Raw genomic sequence first — 21122 nt, 5'->3', positions numbered from 1 at the left:
ATTTTTTCCCCTTAGAAAATATTTTTTTTATTAGACCAACAGAAAAAGTTCTTGACTCTATCACTTATTGTATCCTTTTATAAGAAAAAAATTTTTAAAAAAATAAATGTCTTGAGCATCTTAGACATTGATCCTTGTAAATTAGCATCAACATTTTTGCATGATTGGGATAGTTGTTAGCAAACAACTGACAAGTTCTAGTTCATAACATCAAAGATGGCATAATATAAATGAAAATCACAACTTAGCATGCTTTAATAAAAATAATTTTAAGATGATTGATATCACAAAACTAATATTCAATAGATAATTGCCTCAATAGCCAAACATTAAAATAAAATCCAATGTTGTTTCCAATCTACAAACAAATTATTAGAAGCTGTGCAACTTTATCTATGAAAGCTCTTGTAGGTACATTACCTTGAACTTTGCATGATATTTGATTATGGTTGCAAATTTCAGTTGAAATAATGACAAACAATTGATGGTCTATTTATAATGTAATAGAATCATGCAATTGTCACAAAAGAAGCAAAAAACAATCCATTAGTAAATAGATTTAAAATACAACAACAACCTCCTTTGCAATATATGTTAATGAGTGAGGGACTTTCTATTTCGAATTTATCAATGACAATGGTCCTGAAGTTCAAAAATACAAAATTTATTAAACATGTTATGAGATGATAATCATAAATCAATTCTTCAGGAATCTTCCATTGTTAATGAATTCTTATTTTCTAGAAAAAAGAAAATAAGTATTTTAAATAAATAAAAACAATTGGTTAGAACCCCCATTCAAAACATTTTGATGTCAAATGGCATAAAAATTCTAAAATGGCACAACCTCCACAAACAAGAAGCAGTACGAAGATAAATAATAGAATATATAGAGGTTGACAAAAAAACAAATTAGTGTGTTATATACACTATCATCTGTTGGGATTAAACCATCAAAACAAGAAAAGGATGTATCAATTGAATGATGCATCAAACCTTTTGGGATTAAAACATCAGTATGATGAGTGGGGAGGAATTCACTATGAGCAATGAGTAATATAAAAATAGCCATATGATTGAAATTAAAAACTTATTACCTAATAACTACAAGATAGGAATAGCATAGTAAAGTAAATTACATAAAGGAAAAAACCACTAGAGGACTAAGGCATGGTTAATAGAATATTTATATTGAAAGCAAGAATAAAAATGTAGACCCAGAAAGAGCTTTTAACTTTCTAAAGAAGTTGCAAAACTATTCAAAGGCTAGACACCAGTAGAGGACATGATGAGAAACAAAAATTCGATTATTAGGAGCATTGCAATGGTTGATGAGCTTGTGAAGAATGTATGGATGAAGACCATAAAGATGAAACAACTCTTGAATCAAAGTCTACTACCAAGAAGAGTTGTCATCAAGGAATTAGTTGCTCAAGTTCATGATTGCATTAATGTTAAAGTCCATATTATTATAAGTTTGGATTATAAGAAATCGGGTATGAATTATAAGACATATATAGCAAGAGTATCATTAATTCTCCAAAAGTACCAAATCACCCAATTGCTTGTGTGATTAGTTCACAAGGAGAAATAATGTGAACTTGTGTGAGGTGAGCTAAATATAGTTAGTAATAGTGAAATTGCTTGGTAAATGTTTTTAGTAGGTACCGTACTAGAGTCATTTTACATTTTTGAGTATCGAATTTCAATTTATATCACTTTGATCACTAAACTTTAATTTTTATCTACCGAGATGGTACTAAGGAGATTCCGGGTAGAATTTAAGAATCAGTAGGCCAGATTTGCCACATCAACACTAGTTCACTATGTTATCTACATACGCAGACATGGCACATCATCAAAGAGAACCACTCGATCTCTCTTATTGACTAGTTTCACTGGGCTGACATGACAAGTGCTATTTCAATAAGAGTGGACACATGGCACTCTTAATTATGTGTTATGCTATATATGCAAATAATGCTCCAATTGGTATTAATGTGGCAAATCCAACTTACATGTCATCAAATTCTCCTTGGAATACCCTTGGTATTCTCCTAACAAGCACAAATTAAAGTTGAATGACCAAAATAATACAAATTGAAGTTTGATGTTCAAAATAAAAAATGACCATAGTGCAATACTCACTCAAGATATTTACCTGTAATTTCTTTTCATGATCATATTCATGAAAATATAAATGATTACAAAATTCTAGAAGATTAACATATAATCACCTACCAAATCAGATTTCAAAAAACAAGACAAACATGTATAGATAGCTCATACTTTTGTTGTAGTATGAAGCACAATACCAAAAAGATCAAAATTGGAGATTAAATTCTCAATCATGGACACCAATATAATTTGATTGGTGTTTGTAATTTTAATAAAGATATGAAGAATATTAGGCATTCATAGTTGATCAAGCAAGATGAATATCATTACAAAACTTTTTTACAAATAAATTTTCCAGTGTATGAAACCAACCAACATATATTTTCTATACTCTAAAGAATACACAAGTATTTTAGAAGGAAATTGGTGAATTTTCCAACATATGCAGCCAGTCAACATATTTTCTTTTAGCAATCCTTGTATATTAACGTCAACAATTTTGCATTATTGATGCACATGCCTACAAACTTTAATACAGCTAAGTATTCCTAGTTTCCTGCATCAAAGATGGCACAACAATGAAATCATAGTAGCATGATAGTTGAAAAATAATTTTAAAACATATGAGAATTGTCTCAATAGGCAAACATTAAATAAAGTATAAAAATTTTTGTAATTTCAATGTTCTTTCTGATTTTAGATAAATTACTATATGCTATAGAATTTGCTTCAAGGAAAACTCTTGCAAATAAATCAATTTTGTTACTGGTGGAAGTGATGTATGAGGTAATGAGAAAAATTATACATGGTTGAGTTCATAAAACTTGTTAAATAAGATGTCATTTAAATGTTTGTCGGCAAACATTTTTTTTTCACAAAATTCATGGTTTGCTTGGAATCTAAGATATAATGTAAAAGTATTGCAAGAGTTATTAAAAAAAATTGTTCATGTAATAAAATCATAGTAAAAATTTCTGCAATCCCACAAAGAAGGGTTATGAAATTTAACCTCAAATAAATATGCAAAATCACAAATATTCTAGCCCAAATCCCATGAACTTTGTGTGAAAATTTAAAGGGAAATAGATAGAAGCCTATGTCAAAACTATAACTATTTTTTCTGTATCTACACTTAAGAAAAGATGGCAAACACATTGAAGGCCATTGTGGTCTACGCTAGATAAATAAATGACCTAAAAGCCAGTTCTAACTAATCTCCATCATATGAGGAACACAAATTAGCAAAATCTTCAGTGCCAATAGATGCAATTCATCTTCAATAATATAAAATTTTCCATAACTGAAGCTATCTTGTCTAGGTATGATGAGTGGTGTAACATGATACTCTCTGGGAGGCAAACGCATGGGTCGTCAAGTAATAAATTTAGATGCAAATAAAACAAAAAAAAAATGCCACCAAGAAACTCAATTGAGATGAAGTCTCTATAAATGGAATAGGCATATGCCTTCAGCAAGAATCCCCTCAGGAGTACTAATGATGCAAGGATAATATAAAGATAAAGTACCTTTGAACAAGTTTGGAATGCAAGATTCTAAGGTTGGCTACCCCAAAATCCTTCATTGGATAACCCTAATCCTGTATGGGTACTTGATCTCGGTCATCTCTATGATTACATTGGGTACAATGAATCTCCAAATCTAGGATAAAACCTTAATGTGAAAGGCTATGAACACCGGGAACGTCTATTGTGAAGATATAATAAATCTTTCTTTAATCTATGATGGTGTAGTACATGCGAACACTCCATTCTACATTTATATTATAGATTAAATATGAATCAACGTAGATTAATTCCAAGAAACAAGCCAACATGCATTAATAAAGAAAGTAATCATCCATACAAGGTTTTCATAGTGAAACTCCCTATCCATATGAAACAAAAGAATTCATAGTTCAACATGAATGAAAGGGAAATCGCAAAATCAATATGAAACAAAAGAATTCATAGTGAAACTCCCTATCCATCGACTAATGATGAAGATGAAGAAGCTCGTTGGATCCGAATGATGTCACCCTCCAAAAATTCCCAAAACACTGCTTTACTTTGCTTTCTCCTCCAATGAAACTTTAAGGATGAATCCCTTAACATTTACTTTCCTCTCCTTTCAATTTGAGCCTAAAGAAGCCTTCTCCCAATGTGATTTAGAAATAGAAGTGTGTGGAATTGAATAGTGGGTAAAGCTCTTTCCCAAATGCTAACTTTGTCCTTTTAGAGTTTCTTAGGTATGAGGGTATTATAAAGACGGCATAGGACATGAAAAGATGGATCTGACAATGTCAGGGGTTCATGCAGCCGCCATGTAGAGGCATGAATGTCACATGGATTGTAGACAGGTCATGCGGGTGCTATGCATGGCGTATAAAGATCGCATGGTGTTTTTGTACAAGTCATGGGGATCTAATGATGACACTATTTATTACTACAATTCTGCTACAGTATTTGCCTCTAAACTTGCCTTTTTTTTGTCCTAAATTTGGGTTAAAATACATTCTTCAGTTGATGATGACCTTTCAGTGCCTTATAAAACAAATAAAACCAAATAAAGTGCAAAAAAACATTGATTTAATGAAAATACATGCATAGTTGATAAGTACTTGTGTTTTAAGAATGCGAAGTATTCTTTCCTTATGATGAGCATGAGTTTTATAAGGTTTAAGCGCTAATACATGTGTATTTCTTTTCTATTGCGCATATAGGGTTGTGAAGCTAAGTATTAAGAAAAGTAGCCAAAAGTAGACTGTGAATCTACTATTTGGTGGAATCATGGAAGCAACAAACGCGAAGACACAAGTGGGGCTCTAAGATACGTGAATGTATGCCAATCTCCATGTATTCAAGCCATTACAATGATAGCAAGATCTTAATACTAATAAACCGGTTTATTGAAGAAGCGATGTGATCTATGGCATAAATGCGTGCCAGTTTATGTTACCCCGATGAAAAGTGTGGTTTCGGAAGTATTTTTTGGACGGTACTGTAGCAGGTTACTGTTCATAGCATGCCAAAAATCAGATTTATAGAGAATCCACACGCCTGTGTGAAAATTCCCCATGTCCGTGTGGAAATTCCACAAGGGCGTGTGGAACATCCACAGGCCCATGTGGATGCCCGATTCTAGCCCTTTAAAAGCCGCAATTCAGCCCCGATTTCAGTATCTTATTTTCCATCTTTTCTCCAACTTTTGAGAGGCTTGCGGCTAGGGTTTAGAGGGGTTTTGGCAAGGCTTTTGGAGAGTATCGACAACTTCAACACTGCGCTCCGCTTGGAAGAAGGTTATTGGGGGAACTTTTGTCGGCATTGATTTGGCGAGGTGTGTCCTAGGCCGGACAAGGGGACCTTTGGAGAAGACGAGGCTACTCCACAAGACCATCGACACTAATATCAAGGTGGTTTTTCTATGGATTACTTTTTTTTACATTCGATTTCATTGTTGATTGTAACTAGCTCCATGAAGAGCTAAACTCTTAGTAGGTACTTGGATTTGTGAACACTAGGATGTATTTGTTTCATTAATCTTCTATTATGTTTTCCTTAATTGATGTCTTTAATTGAATTTTAATCTTGAATGCTTGTTGCATGATTTCTTCCTTAGAATGACACTAGGGTTGAGAGTCTACATTGGTAACCTTTGTGAGAGAGTGACACACCATGAGGGTTAGACATTGCAAGATTGGAGAGGGTCGGGAGGGTGAGTCGAGAGGTAGAGGAGCATCCCCTTTCCTCTCGGATGTGATTTATCCTACTTCCACGTTCCAAGAGTTCTTTGTGGTCATAGTAGAGTGAATGGGCTAAGGGATGACCTCCGCTGGGGCTAAGTTGCACAGGCAACGGAGTGAAGCGTTGAAGTGACTTTAGCACCTAGGGCTTAATTGCGACTAGGGGTCTTTCGCCTTGACCAAAGCGTTAGATCTATACATTGGAATAGGGTTTAGGATTTGGAATCTCTAGAGTGTCTTGCAATTCTACACAGTGTGAGGTGTTGAGATTGATCGAATTCTCTACCGGGACATAGTATAGAGTTAGTCACAGTTGACCTTAGGTTTAGAACCGTGTTTTTAAAGATTTCCACAACTCATTAAGCGTCAATTAGGAGCTATAGTAGTTGATTTTGCACTTGAAGCAATTGTCCTTTGTGGAACAATATCCGAGTACCCCACTTCTATCGATTGCCTTACCTCTCATCTATTTGTGCTTCTCTCTTTCTTGTTTATTTTATTCTTACTTTCATTACATTTTATCAACAAAATCATTATTCCGTCTTCTCTTAGTTAGATAGCAATCTTGGTATTTTTATTCCCTACTCCCTATGGATACGATACCCACTCACCTGAGATTTATTACTTCGACAAACCTGTGCACTTGCGGGTCACCCGCAAAGGGCGTTGTCAATAGTGTATGATATATATATATATATGAAAATATGTATATTTATACACCTATTAGCATACAATAGTCTAGATTAGCTAATTTAGTACTACACAAGAAAATGTAACGGTTAACAAGTCTGCACACTAAATCTCTCTTTGCAACAAAGGATTATTATTTTGAATATAACTTCTATTGAAGAAAAACATTGCACTAGCAAATCAGGTACATTGTTTTATTCTTTACCGAAGTTTCATGATAACCTCAATTAAAGAAATTGACACAACTAGAGCAAACCAAAAATAAGTTCCTTTGTAATTAGGAAACCTGAGGGGAAAAAAAACAAAGAAATATAACTAGGAGGATATTTACATACCTTCACCTCTGTGACACTTTTTTTTAGAGTTCATGCTTATTTCTTTAACGGCCCTAACAAAATTGGGAGTCTCAATAATCAAAGAAAAAAAAATTCCAAAATGACAAGTAAAACATGCAATCCCAATAAAAGAATAAGTTTCACTCTTATTTATGGCTCCTCCCATGTGTATGCGTTTAGTTCTTCCAACTTCGCTTTCTTCAACTCATATCAATTTATGCAAACAAAAACCTATTAGATCCTTACATTTTTTTTTTGTCTTTTGAATCATAATGAGGTCAGTAGCTTTCACACATCCTGGAGTAAATTTCTTGGTTTGAAACTAACTTTTGGTCAAATCTCACTTTGAGCACCAACCTTCAATCATACCAAAGTGAGCACTAAGTTTCTATTCGCTATCACGGACTAAACACTTGCCTCGGCGAGAAACTTATGATGTGGCCACCAGATTGCTTGCGTGGACTCTTAGTTTCGATGTAAGAGGCTATCTGGAGCCTTCCACATCAGTGACTTACCCACATCAACGAGAAAGGACCCATGTTGGATGCCACATAGGCATCGTCTTCATCATCGAAGCCGGGATTACGTTTAGCCATAGTTGTTTACTATGCTTCCCGTGAGCGTGCGATCACTGGTAGCAGTGCTTCATGTCTAGCGATGTCTGTCGAGCAAGTGTAAGATGTCCGTTGAGCTTTGAAGTAAAAGCAGAGGTTACTATTTTCGGTGTTGAAGTCCGTACAATAGGTGATCCACTTCAAACAACTAAGGAGAAGCTGCAGCAGAAGTTTCAGGGGCATAAATTTGAAAGTTCACAATTCCTTCCTCCATCATCGGTTAATTTGCAAGCAATAGAAGAAGTCACTGCTTTATTTGGGTTAATTTACAATCATCGGTTAATTCATGAATCATTTCTTTGTGATAAAATTTCACAATTCGTGCAATAAGTATAAAATTCACTTCTGTATAAAAATTCACTCAATTTAGGATGAATCTGACTCAATTCACCCATAATCAAATACAATCAGATCATATTATACTATATAAATTTTCCATTAAAACCCACATTTCATTAACATGGAAAAAATATGAAGTTCACACAATAGAACATATAAGGCTTTGGTGAAAAACAGAAGTTCACAATATGAAGTCCCCACAGTTCTAAAAAACATAGAACATACAAGTATGTATTTATACTATGCATTTTACCAAAAAAAAAAAAATTAAAACACCCCATCAAGACCTTTCCACAGGTGGTTTCCATATTCTTTTTCTTTTCCCAACAGTTCTCTCTTTCTTTTTAGCCACCAAAGTGTTATCCTTCATTCGAGACCTCAATACATGTCCTGCACCCAATTTCTTCTTCCCTACACTAGTTGGTAGTTATTTTATACCTCAACTTGTCTAACTCACTGCCACATCTTGGTTATAGATGTTTTTCACCTGAAAGCCAGGAAGAACATGAATTTACAAATTCTCCATGATGTTTCTCATTCGGCCGCACTGCTTGCCAAAGCTTCACCTTCGTTCCGATGGACTTCTGGCCCAATCTCTACCGCTCATCTCTGAAATTGCCTCAATCGGTGCACTATTGCCACCAATTTCACCCTCGCCACCGCTATAAAAAACTAGGATTAAATGGTTAAAACAATTTGAAGGGAAGTTCTCACTTGGAAGATACCTACGTGGCAGCAGATGTGGGTCCTTTCTCGTTGATGTGGGTAAGTCGCTGACTTGGAAGGCTCCAGATAGCCTCTTACATCGAAAATAGAAGTCCACGTAAGCAATCGGGTGGCCACATCATAAGTTTCTCACTAGAAAGAGCCAAGTGCTCAGTCGTTGAAAGAGAATAGAAACTTAGTGCTCACTTTGGTACGAATTGAAGGTTGGTGCTCAAAGTGAGATTTGACCAAAAGTTGCTACCCAACCAAGAAATTGACCCCACATCCTATGAGCTAGACTTTTCTACAAAGAAAATCAACAACTACACATTGACGTTGCATGCTATCTATTCATTGGAGAATAGCTTTCATACTTCAAAAGTGGTAGCTTATTCTGCCCTTGCAACAGTAGCTTTCACACATCCCCTAAGGTAGTCATTTCTCCCGTAGATCCTTAACAACAAATTGGTGATGCATGGTGAGTGGCTTTCACACTTCAAAGGTGGTAACTCTTTTTGCCCTTAGAATAGTAGCTTCCACACATCCCTTGAGGTAGTCATCACTCCCGGTAGATTATCTAACACATTCATCAAGCATAGTGTCTAATTACTTGAGAGCGGCTTTCACACGTAAAAGATGGTTGCTTTTTCTGCCCTTAAACACTAGCTCTCACACATATAACCAAACTAAGTATTTATTCACAACAACTAACTCAAAGGTCCTTGCTATATGGAAAGACTATGTGCTCTAATTGTGTGTGAAAAACCCAAAAATAAAGTAAAATGAACAATTAGCTTAAGAAAGAAATTTTAATCAACAAATATCATTTTCCTAAATTAAGAGTCTCCCATAGGCCCTCAAAACACACTAACAACAACATACTTGATTGTATAGAAGAATATAAGCTTGTCGATGCAAAATGTTTCTCAAGCTAACAGGTGTAACTTTCTCATCATCACAGTGCATTCAATTCTCTATCGGTGTATTTCACGTCAACAATCTAATATCCCATGGAAGTTTTTCTTCCTTGGTGGGAGATGCTTTCCAACAATTCATACATGACTTCTTGCTTGAAAGTCACATGTTAAGTTAATTATATCCTATTTAATTAGTTTGTATTGAGATAAAGAATATGTTTGCTTACTTAATGCTGTGATGAGTTAGAAGGAATATCATTTTCAAACTCCAAATATAGTTTGAATTTAACTTGTTTATCAACCTTAGCAAATCCATAATTTTCAAAGCTAAAGCGCATAAGATGCAACACTAAAATATCATGAAGCTCTTCAATCTCCACTAATTTGCTGCCGATTATCTACAAAGTCCTACAAATCGTACATCAATTTTAAGCTAAAAAATCATTAGATTAGAACTCGTATGCAAAATTTGGAAGAAAAATGAGTACCATTGTGATTTTAAATGATTTGAATCCTTCAATATTTTGTGTTGTAGGATATAATCACAGTGAGTCTTCAATAGTGTGAAGTGCTTGGATAGATGTCAAGATGGAGCATGAGGAATGGTTGCACAATTTCAAGAACTTGATCTACATTTTAAGAAATGTGCAGCATATGTAAATTTAGCTATCAAGGTAGCCTATCTAATAAAAATCCTTGAATTAGTAATCAATCATTTATAAGCATTGTAACAAATTCATTCTTTCTCAAAGTTGAATGTTAGCTTAACAACTCTACGAGTATCATCAATTAATATCAACAGACACCAATCACATGATAAGGCAATGAATCAAACCAACCCATATAATCAATAAATCAAACATGAAAAGGAAATTTACGATCATATCTTCACTGAAAAGCATCACACAAGAAAACTAAAACAAACAACATATCATAAAGAAAGTTTAAAATAGTAGTAAAAAAATATATGATTGGTGTTAATGATACTCCTTTGTTGCCCCAGAGTATATCACTCAACTTTGATGGTACAAATTTATTCTTCCAAATCTCAGAGGATTTATTGTTTCTTTGAACCATATCCCAATTGTTTTCAATGGAAAAAGAGCCTCTTAACTTCAACAACTCTTCATGCATTCCATCCATCATAAAGACCAAGAAATCTTGGGCATCTACCTAGCTTTTTCTTCCATAAGATGGACTTGTGGGCACATTAGCAGTAAATTGCTCAATGATACCCTTAAACATACTCACACAAAATAGCTCTCTTTTCTCATTGCTCTAACAATGTAGAATGGGAAACTTTGAGAGGGAGCTAGGTAATGCATGGAATGTTGGATGCCCATCCTTCAAACATAATCAAATAATTAGTTGATCATTGGAAAAAAAAAAAACAAAAGTGAGAACATTAAGATTATTAGGGTGATAAAAACTTAATTTGAAAGATAAATTAACAAATCAAAGTACCCTCCGAATACTACATTTTTTTAGCTCATCCACCAACTGAACAAATGATGTCTAGGAAAGCACAACTTGCACGTTGCATTTAAGAAGTAATGATTACCAGGATTTTTCAAGCCTCTCGGCATCATAACATCAGTATCATCATGATGATCATCATAGGCAAAATGCAAAAATGTCCTTTTCTAGATAGTCAACAAAAACACTACAATTAGTATCATCATCACTAAAATCTGTAATTCTATATGCACACTCATATTGATATTAATTACTTAGATTTACTTGGGAATGTTACACTACTCTATCTCCAGAATTTGGTGTGAGTTACCTCCTCCTATTTTTACTAGTTTGAAAATGATTAAATTCATCATCATGATGTTCAGAAGAGATACCGATTCCTTCAGTGCATCTTCAGTAGATTGTTTAAGACCAAATTCTTGCTTATGAACAAATGTAAGTTAAGCTGTGACTTTCCAATGCCTTCCAAAGCATATAATGGATGAAGTTCAAGTATTTCATTAATGAAATAACCAAAAAGCTATCAAACAAGCTATTAGTGCATATAGCTTTTTCTTTTTAGAGAAACAATAAAAAACTATTTGACCAGGTAAACATATTAATGAATATGATGTTGTGAAAAAAAAAAATTAAATCAATTCTAGAACAAAATAGTTCAACTAATTAGCCAATGTAGCGATGATTCAACATCTCCCTAATGATTCACTGTAGAACCTCGATCAAGAACTCCCTTGATTCCATAGTGAGAGATCGATTAACCATGGTAGCACCACGACTCAAAATCTCCCTCAGGAGTGATGCATTCCCCCGGACAGCTCGAGTAGGCCTTTTTTAACATACGATTGACTTCATCAACTCAATTGTGATTTCCCTTTTTTCATTTCCACTATTTTGGTAGTAGATTTTAGGAGTGCATTACCTTTGGTGATGGCCTCTAAATATTTGTTTGGTTTTGCTGCTTTTTACTTATACTTTGGTGGTTCTCTTGTATTTTTTTTCTTCTTGCTTTTGGGTCGTTTGTACTGGTTTTTTATCCACTTTTATATATAAAAAAAATTAGCCATTGGATTCCAATTGTATAAAATATCATCAAAACAAAAGGGTAATATAAAAATCAATTATTTTAGTTGATGATAATCAAAATCCTACCATTTAAGTAGTCTTAAACCAAATTTGTATCTTAAATATCAATAAATTCCTGATCACAAACCAAAAGTAAAATAACCAAGAACTCCTTCAATTATGCATGGAAGGCCAATGAAAAATAATTTATGATCTTAAATATTTATTAATTTCATATAATATAATGAGATTTGATCACTAATACACACACAAGGCAAACATACATACACAAAAGACCAAAAATTCTTTGGATCATGCACAGACAATTAAAAAATAATCTAAATCAACCTCGATAATAGAATTATACTCAGAATAAAAAAAAAGTTTTCATAATCAAATGGAATCAAATTATCATCATAAACAAAAGGGGGAAAAAATTAGCCTCCAGAAGGAGAGTTTACTTTTTCATGATCCATATCTTGAAAACTTAATTTGTTGTCTAGTCCTAACAGTGAGACTATGAGATTGAGTGAGGGTGTTATTCAATCTTGAATCTCAAAGTGATGAAAAAGAATGAGACTCGTTTGTTGCTCATCTGTTTAGAGTGCGGGATGCCAAGGTTTGCTTTTTAATTTAAGAAAGTCGGAGAAATTACATGTTAAACATTGGCTGAGATGGACATCAACAGCCACATGATCCACCACATACAATTTTTAGCTATTTTTAGATGTTTTTTTTTTCAAAAGATCATCGCAGATATCCTGCCAACTATTAGATAACTAATAATAGCTATTTTTCCTGCCAACAGTTTGATAACTAATAATAGCTATTATTATAATAATAATAATAACAATACCAATAATAATAATATAGGTGTTATGAATGGTAATAGAGTGCTTATTGGCGCATAACTCTTTCTCTCCCCAAACTCCAGAAATCTTTCTTTCTCCCCACAAATCTCCTAAAACCTTTCATCACATGATATTAATACATGGCCTTTCATATGTTGTGCTTAGCCAATAAATAGAGGCTTTTGTGAGTTTGTACATGATAAAAAAAAAAAAAGGTAAATAAGAGAACATTATAATTTTTATATTCTCTCTAACTTGTTAATTGTATTTGTTTTCTTTCTTACCTTTATAATAATAACAACATTGTTTCAGACTTACTGCCTTATCCTTACATTTTTAAAAATAAAAAAATAATGACCTAGCAAAGTGAGCCAAAATGGACACAATTTGTGTATTTTTTTCTCATAAATTTTCTTATCAGTTTGAAGGTTTTTTAAAAAAAGTATATTTAAAAGCTGCCACCTAACTATAAATTTTTAAAATTTTTAAAAATTGTTATGTTTAAAAAACAGATGCCATGCTGCTTGCTACATAGTCATATTTAAACAATAAAATGAAAATATGATGGCATTGCAAAAAGATGCACATCCAAATTTTAACTCCCTCAAAGTTTATTTCAAATATTTTGTCATCCTACTGTTAAAATAAACTCCTACAATTACTGATAATATAACCCCCGAAGTTTATTTCAAATATTATGCCATCATGCTGTTAAGAACATTGACTAAAAAAAAAGCCACAAGCCAACTCTAAAATATTTTTCATAAATATAAATTTTTTTTATAAAATTACATGTTATGGCAAAAATGTTGGAAGACAAGATCTGAAATATATTTCGTTAACATGTAAATAAGTCGGAAACCGTCAACAATTGTGTTGGAAAAAACTTAAACCCACAACCATTCACTTGAGAGAAAAAAGAATTACGACTATTTTATTATAGGACGGTCATGGAGGGATAACATACAACATACAATTGTAGACTACTATAGGATATACAATTTTCCTTTGAGTAATACACAATAAATTTTCATAATTTTATGTAACGTGCTCTAACACTAGGGAGAAAAGGCAAAAATTCTTCAATCAAGCTACATGTGAAACAACATAGGAACTGAAGAAGTTGAACTCATGAAAGCTTATTGTTTCCAAAGACCACTCAAATTTCTTAAATCTATCATTTACTTTTTTATCCAAACTTTTGAAAAGTCAACCAGAAATTAAATCATAAATTTTAATGCATTTGGCAGCAGAATTTAATAACAAAAAATTGTTTCTCACACAATCAGGCAAAGATGGCACAAGAATAAAGTTAGGGCAGCATGCTCCAAGAAAAACAAGTTAAGATGGTCGAGTTGCTCAATGTTGAATTGATCTTGTTATCGCATGTAGGATCCTATATTATTTATATATTGCATTTAGGCATTATTGCATTTGTGCATTTATGTTTGCAGTTATGGCCCTTATTATATTATAAATTGCATTTGTATTTAGGATATTGTTTGGATAAGTTTGTTAGTTTAAAGGTGAAGTAACTTAGTTTGCATTTAGTTATTAATATCAATATAAAAAAAGACAGAAAAGATGTGAGTTTATTGACCGCGTCAAAAATTATTAAGTGTGGGCTTCTTCTTTGAGTATGGCCGTGTTTTTCTATGATCCTTTCCAACATTTGGTAATATAGCAAGGTTCAGAGTAGATGACAAAGATCATGCTGGGTTCATCGTCAAGGATTGAAACAACCATGGTCAAAGCCACATTGAAGGCTTCGACAAGAGATGGGACGGTGACCCTCCAGTACCCATTGCTTACGAGGATCAATTACTCGGCATGGGCGCTCAAGATGAAGGTGTACATTCGTGCGCAAGGTGTGTGGGATGCCATTGAGCCTGCAAATCTAAATGAGGAGATAGAGATGCAGAAGGATCAGATGATCCTTGCTGCCATGTATCAGGGCATTAGCGAGGAGACGCTCTTCGTGTTGGCTGAGAAGGAGATGGCCAAAGAGGCATGGGAGATGCTGAAGACAATGCACATGGGTGCCGAGTGTGTCAAGGAGACAAAGATCCAAACACTGAGAAGCGAGTTTGAAAGTCTACACATGTGTGAAGCGGAGACGGTTGATGACTTGCCACAAAGTTTACCAACATGTCAAGAAAATTCATACATTGGGTGACAAGGTGGATAAGGCCTACGTCTTCAAGAAACTCCTTCGGACTGTCCCTTCCAAGTTTGATGAGATTGCATTGACAATTGAACAATTCGGCAACCTCGAGATGATAACCATAAAGGAGCTTATCGGATCACTTAAAGCCCATGAAGAGTAATTGCATGGTTATAAGGGTGAGGAAGAAGAACACGTTCTATTGACAAAGGCCGAATGGAAGGCGAGACAAGAAGGTGAATGTGCGTCGAACTCATCAAGAGGACGAGGAGGAAACAACTGGCGTGGCCGTGGGTATGGGCGCGGACGCAGTTATGATAGTAATGGAAATGAAGGCACTCATCAAGAGAAGAAGTTTGATAAGACAAAGTTGAAATGCTATAATTGTCACTATTATGACCATTATGCCTATGAGTGCAGATCCAAGAAGAAGTATGAGGAAGCCCATCTTGTGGAGAAACGAGATGATGATGATGATGAGTTGATGCTACTCATGACAACTCATTTTGTGGAGAAAAAAATTGATGATGATGAGCCAGCGCTACTCATGACCAAAGTGTGTGAACCCTTGCATGACATGAAGCACATGGTAGAGGAGATCATGTTGCATGAGGTGAACATCAAGCCTTGTCTTGGAAGTAAGAAATAGTGTATGAGAACAATTTGTGGTATCTTGACACGGATGCAAATAACCACATGACCGGGAGCCAAAGCCAGTTCTCAGAGTTAGACAAGACAATAGTTAGGAGAGTCAAGTTCGGTGAAGGTTCCGTCATAGACATCCAAGGAAAAGGCTCCCGTCATAGACATCCAAGGAAAACATATTTTAATGTTTTAGTGTCAAAAATGGTGAACATCATCTTCTCATAGATGTTTACATCATACCTAGTTTGTGCTGCAATATTTTGAGTTTGGGGCAACTTGATGAGCATGAATGCAAGTCGGTGATAAAAGGAGGGTACTTGTGTGTCTATGATAATGGTGGAAGGTTGTTCGCAAGGATGAAGAGATCAAAGAACATATTGTATATACTTAGTCTTAAGGTAGTACATCCTGCATGTTTGCTTGGAGAATTTGGAGATGTGGCATGACTGTGGTATGCCGGTATGGTCTTTGAATTTTTGGGCATTGAGCATCTTGACAAAGAATTTAGAACAACACGAAAGGAGTAAGTACATTGACACTAAATATCACTTCATTTGTGATTGTGTTCAGAAGGATAACATCGAAGTTGAGAACATCAAATTAGAGGAGCAGCTTACAACCATCCTGGCAAAGCCCCTTGGGCACCAAAAAGTTCATCAAGCTGTGAGATAAGATCAACCTAGAGGATGTGAGGAAGACACAACAAGATTAAGGGAGTGAATGTTGAATTAATCTTGTTATTGCATTTAGGACCCTATATTATTTATATATTGCATTTAGGTATTATTGTATTTGTGCATTTATGTTTGCAGTTATGATCCTTAATATATTATAAATTGCATTTGCATTTATGATATTGTTTGGATAAGTTTGTTAGTTTGAAGGTGAAGTAGCTTAGTTTGAATTCAGTTATTAATATGAATATAAAAAGACAAAAAATATGTGAGTTTGTTGACCTCGTCATAAATTATTGTTCTTTTTCTTTGAGTGTGGCGTGTTTTTCTTTGATCCTTTCCAACAACTCATTACCTTAGAGGCCATTATAAAATTAATATCCAATAAGGGTAATTGTCACAGTGGGCAAACATGCAAAATAAGCAAGTATGATATAAGCCTGAGATATCTAAAGGGAAAAAAAATTACAAGTACCCTTCAGATTGATATATGCATAACACAAAATATGCCATTTGGATTACTTTACTTTGTATTTTGATTAAGAAACCCCATGTCAAAACTTTATGCACCAAAAAACAAAAACAAAAAACAAAATAACAAAAAATAAAGACAAAACTACGAAAAGGTATGCCCAACTATTAATATTTTATTACAGATCCCCATAACCTTTGTGAAAAACTTAAGGAAAAGAAGAGACATGACTTTGCATCAAAACTAAATCTACTTTCTCCTGAAAATTTTCTTAAGTAAATAAAGTGAATACTGGTAGGTAATTGATAATTGCTTATGTAATAGTAATACGAAGTATTCTTTTCTTACGATGAGCATTTCTTTTCTCAGATTTTATCGCTACTACATGTGTTTTTGTGTTCTTTTGTGCATATAGGGTTGTGGAGCCAAATGTAGAGGAAGGAAGCCAAAGTAGATTGCGATTGCACTTTATTGATGGAATCTTGGAGTGAACAAATGTGAAGACACAAATTGTGCTAAAAAATACGTGAATGTGTGCCAACCTCCATGCACTCAAGCAATTACATGGTTTGGAGGGCCACAAAGGCAGTCACATTTGCGTAGTCCGACTTGTGCAGTGCTAGCAAGATCCTCATTAATTTTATCTCTTATTGAAGAAGCAACGAGATTTACGGCATAGACATGTACCCGTTTATGTTTCCTCGATGAAAAGTGTGGATTCGGGAGTGTTTTTGGCAGAGCACTATAGTAGGCACTGTAGCAATTTATTGTAGTAGTTACTATTCACAGGTCGCAGAAAATTAGATTCCTGCAAATTTACACCAGCGTTTGGAAATTCCACACGCCCATGTGGATTCCCGATTCCAGCCCTTTATACGGCCGCGACTTGTACCGATTTAGGAATCTTCTTTTCCATCTTTTCTCCATGTTTTCCACAACTTTGGAGTGGTTCTACGGCCATCGACACCGCGTTCCTTTGGAAGAGAGTTATTGGGGGAGCTTTCATCGGCACTGATCTGGCGAAGTGTGCCCTAGGCTTGACAAGGGAACCCTTGAAGAGGACTAGGGTACTTCTCAAGACCATCGACATGAATACCGATTGGGTTTTACTTATGGATTGCATATTTTTACTTTCGACTACATTATTGATTGTATCTTTCTCCATGGAGAGCTAAACCCCTAGTGGGTACTTGGACTTGTAAACCCTAGGATGTTATTATTTCATTGATCTTTTATTATGCTTTCTTTAATTGATGTCTTTAATTGAGTTCCAATCTTGAATGCTTGTTGAATGATTTCTCCCTAAGAGTGACACTAGGGTTGAGAGTCTACATTTGTAGTCCTTGTGAGTAAGTGATACACCATGAGGGTTAGACAAAGCAAGATCAAAGAGGGTTGAGAGGATGAGTCGAGAGGTAGCAGAGTGTCCCTTTTCCCCTTCCTTGTGATTAATCCTACCTCTGTGTTCCAAGAGTTCTTTGCGGTCACAATAGAGTGAAGTGCTAAGAGAGGAACTCCACTGGGGCTTAGTTGTGCAAGCAACAGAGTGAAGTGTTGAAGTAATCCTTAGTGCCAGGGCTTAATTGTGATTAGAAGTCTTTCGCCTGGACCAAAGGGTTAGACCCATATTAGGGAATAGGGTTTATTTCTTGGAATCCCTAGAGCTTTTTGTAAATGTACACAGTGTGAGGTGTTAAGACTGATTGATTTCTCTACTGAGGCATACTGTAGAGTTAGTCACTGTTGATCTTAGGTTTGGGACCGTGTATTTTAGGATTTCCATGACTCATTAAGCATCAGTTAGGAGACAAAATAGTTGGTCTTGCACTTGAAGCAATAATCCTAGTGGTAACAATGTCCTAGTGCCCCACTTTCTATCGATTGCCTTTCCTCTCATTTTATTGCGCCTCTCTTTCTTATTTTCTTTAGTTCTTTTCATATTGATTTCATTCACACCACTATCAATTCATTTTCACTTTAGTTAAATATCAATCTTTGTGTTTCTGATCACTATTCCTTGTGGATTCAACTGCGCACTCACCGGGGTATTATTACTTCGACAAACCTGAGGGAACCCTTCGATATTGGTTAAAGAAGATCCTGAACTTGAACAAACACTTCGTAGAAAGGGTAAAGAACCTATGCAATAACAGAATTATTCAGCTGAAATAGAGGGTAAAGGATCTGAAAACATGGCTGAACCAGAGGGCCAACGAAGAACTCTTTCAGATTTTGTTAGACCTAATATTCATAGGACACAATCGAGCATTGTGAGGCCACCAGTAGTAGCACAAAATATTGAGTTGAAGCTGGCCTTTATTCAGATGGTTTAACAGTCCGTACAATATAATGGGCTAGCCGATGAAGACCCCAACAATCATATTGAGAACTTCCTTGAAGTGTGTAACATGTTAAAGATCAATGGGGTTTTTGATGATGCAATTCTCTTGAGAGCTTTCCCATTCTCTTTGAAAAGAAGGGCCAAACAGTGGCTCCATTCATTGCCAAGAGCTTCCATCACAACTTGGAACGAAATGGTCGAAGCTTTCCTTCCAAGGTACTTCCCTCCGGGAAAATCAGCAAAGCTTCGCAATGAGATATCTTTATTTGTTCAGATGGAGTTTGAAACTTTGTTTGAGACTTGGGAACGATTCAAGGACCTTTTACGGAAGTGTCCACAACATAGGTTCCCCGAGTGGATGATCATTAATACATTTTATAACGGGTTAAGCTCAAGCAACAAACAACTTCTAGATGTCACCGCATGAGGTACAATGTGGAACAAGACTCCTGAAGAAACTCGGCAATTGATTGAAGAAATGGGTTTGTATAGCTACCAATGGAATGCAAGAGAAAGGAAGAAAGTGGTTGGACTCCATGAAATTGATGCGGTTACATCTTTGGCAGCCCAAGTAGAGGCATTGAACAAGAAATTGGATACATTGACTTCACCAAGGGTAGCCAAAACCACAAGTTGTGATGGTTGTGGGGGTTCCCATATGCCATCCGATTTCCTATTTTAATCGGTACTTCAGCCCCAACTGAACAAGTTGACTTTGTGAGCAATTCGGGAAGAGGATAAGGCAATCCTTATAGCAACACCTATAACGGAGGGTGGAGAAGCTATCCCACCTTTTCTTGGAATAACTAAGGGCAACAAAAGACCATGGCACCACTGGGTTTTCAACAACAACAAGCCCCAAACATGGACAACCGAGTTTCAGGCTTGGAAACTCGGATGACCAATTTAGAGAAAGCTTTGACGATATTCATCCAGTCATCAGATACAAGGTTTCAATCGGTTGAAGCCACACTTTACAACCACGCCGCTTCATTGCATAACTTGGAGAATCAATTGGGGCAAATTGCGAAGTCTCTATCGGAGAGACCTCAAGGGAGTTTACCTAGGAACACCGAAACCAATCCGAGAGAACATGTGAAGGCGAACACTTTAAGAAATGATCGTGAGGTTGAGGGTAGGCTTCCAAGTGAGAAAACCAATGTTAAAGCACCCTAGGTCGTGGAGGTTGAGGAGAGAGCAAACAAAGAGAAAGAGGTGGCAATCCCACCTAACAAGCCAAGAATCCCTTATCCTTCAAGGTTGAAGAACGACCAAAATGATGAACAATACAAGAAGTTCTTGGGTCTATTCAAGCAATTGCACATCAACATTCCTTTTGTGGAGGCGTTATCCCAAATGCCTCGGTATGTAAAATTTTTGAAGGATCTTTTGACCAACAAGAGGAAATTGGAGGAGAGTACATCGGTGATATTAAATGCCTCTTATTCAGCTATTTTGCAAAAGAATATGCTGAACAAGAAGAAAGACCCCGGAAGCTTTGTTATTCTATGCAACATTGGTAATATGGGTGAAGAGTTGGCATTGGCCGATTCAGGGTCTAGTATCAACGTCATGTCGTACTTGTTCTTTCAGAAGCTAGGCTTGGGAGAGCCTAGGCCCACTCGGATGATACTTCAATTAGTGGACCGAACGGTTAGACATCCAAGGGGCATTATCAAATACGTACTTGTGAAGGTTGACAAGTACATATTTCCTGTGGACTTTGTAGTGTTGGATGTCGACAAGGATGTAGATGTTCCTTTGATACTTGGGAGGTCATTCATGCGCACTTCCAAGGCACTTCTCGACATGGACGGTTGGGAGTTGACACTTAGGGTTGGCGATGACAAGTTGACATACCGCCTCGCCGAAGCCATGTGAAATTCTCTTAACTTTAATGATACTCTTTACTTTCTTAACACTACCGATGAACTAATAGATGAATATGTGTAGGAAATGATGAATCCAGACCTATATGAA

The 21122-nt window shown here is 35.5% G+C and overlaps 1 non-coding gene across 1 annotated transcript; it reads right to left on the bottom strand.

Annotated features, from left to right (window-relative positions):
• Positions 1-19383: 19383 nt before the first annotated feature.
• On the bottom strand, positions 19384-19490 carry LOC120267982. The gene has a single exon (XR_005538653.1). It is a non-coding gene; the product is annotated as a small nucleolar RNA R71 (small nucleolar RNA).
• Between the last annotated feature and the right edge of the window lie 1632 nt (positions 19491-21122).

This window comes from Dioscorea cayenensis, chromosome 8, assembly GCF_009730915.1.
Source record: "Dioscorea cayenensis subsp. rotundata cultivar TDr96_F1 chromosome 8, TDr96_F1_v2_PseudoChromosome.rev07_lg8_w22 25.fasta, whole genome shotgun sequence".
NCBI lineage: Eukaryota > Viridiplantae > Streptophyta > Magnoliopsida > Dioscoreales > Dioscoreaceae > Dioscorea > Dioscorea cayenensis.
This window is presented reverse-complemented; position numbering and strand designations above follow the sequence as displayed.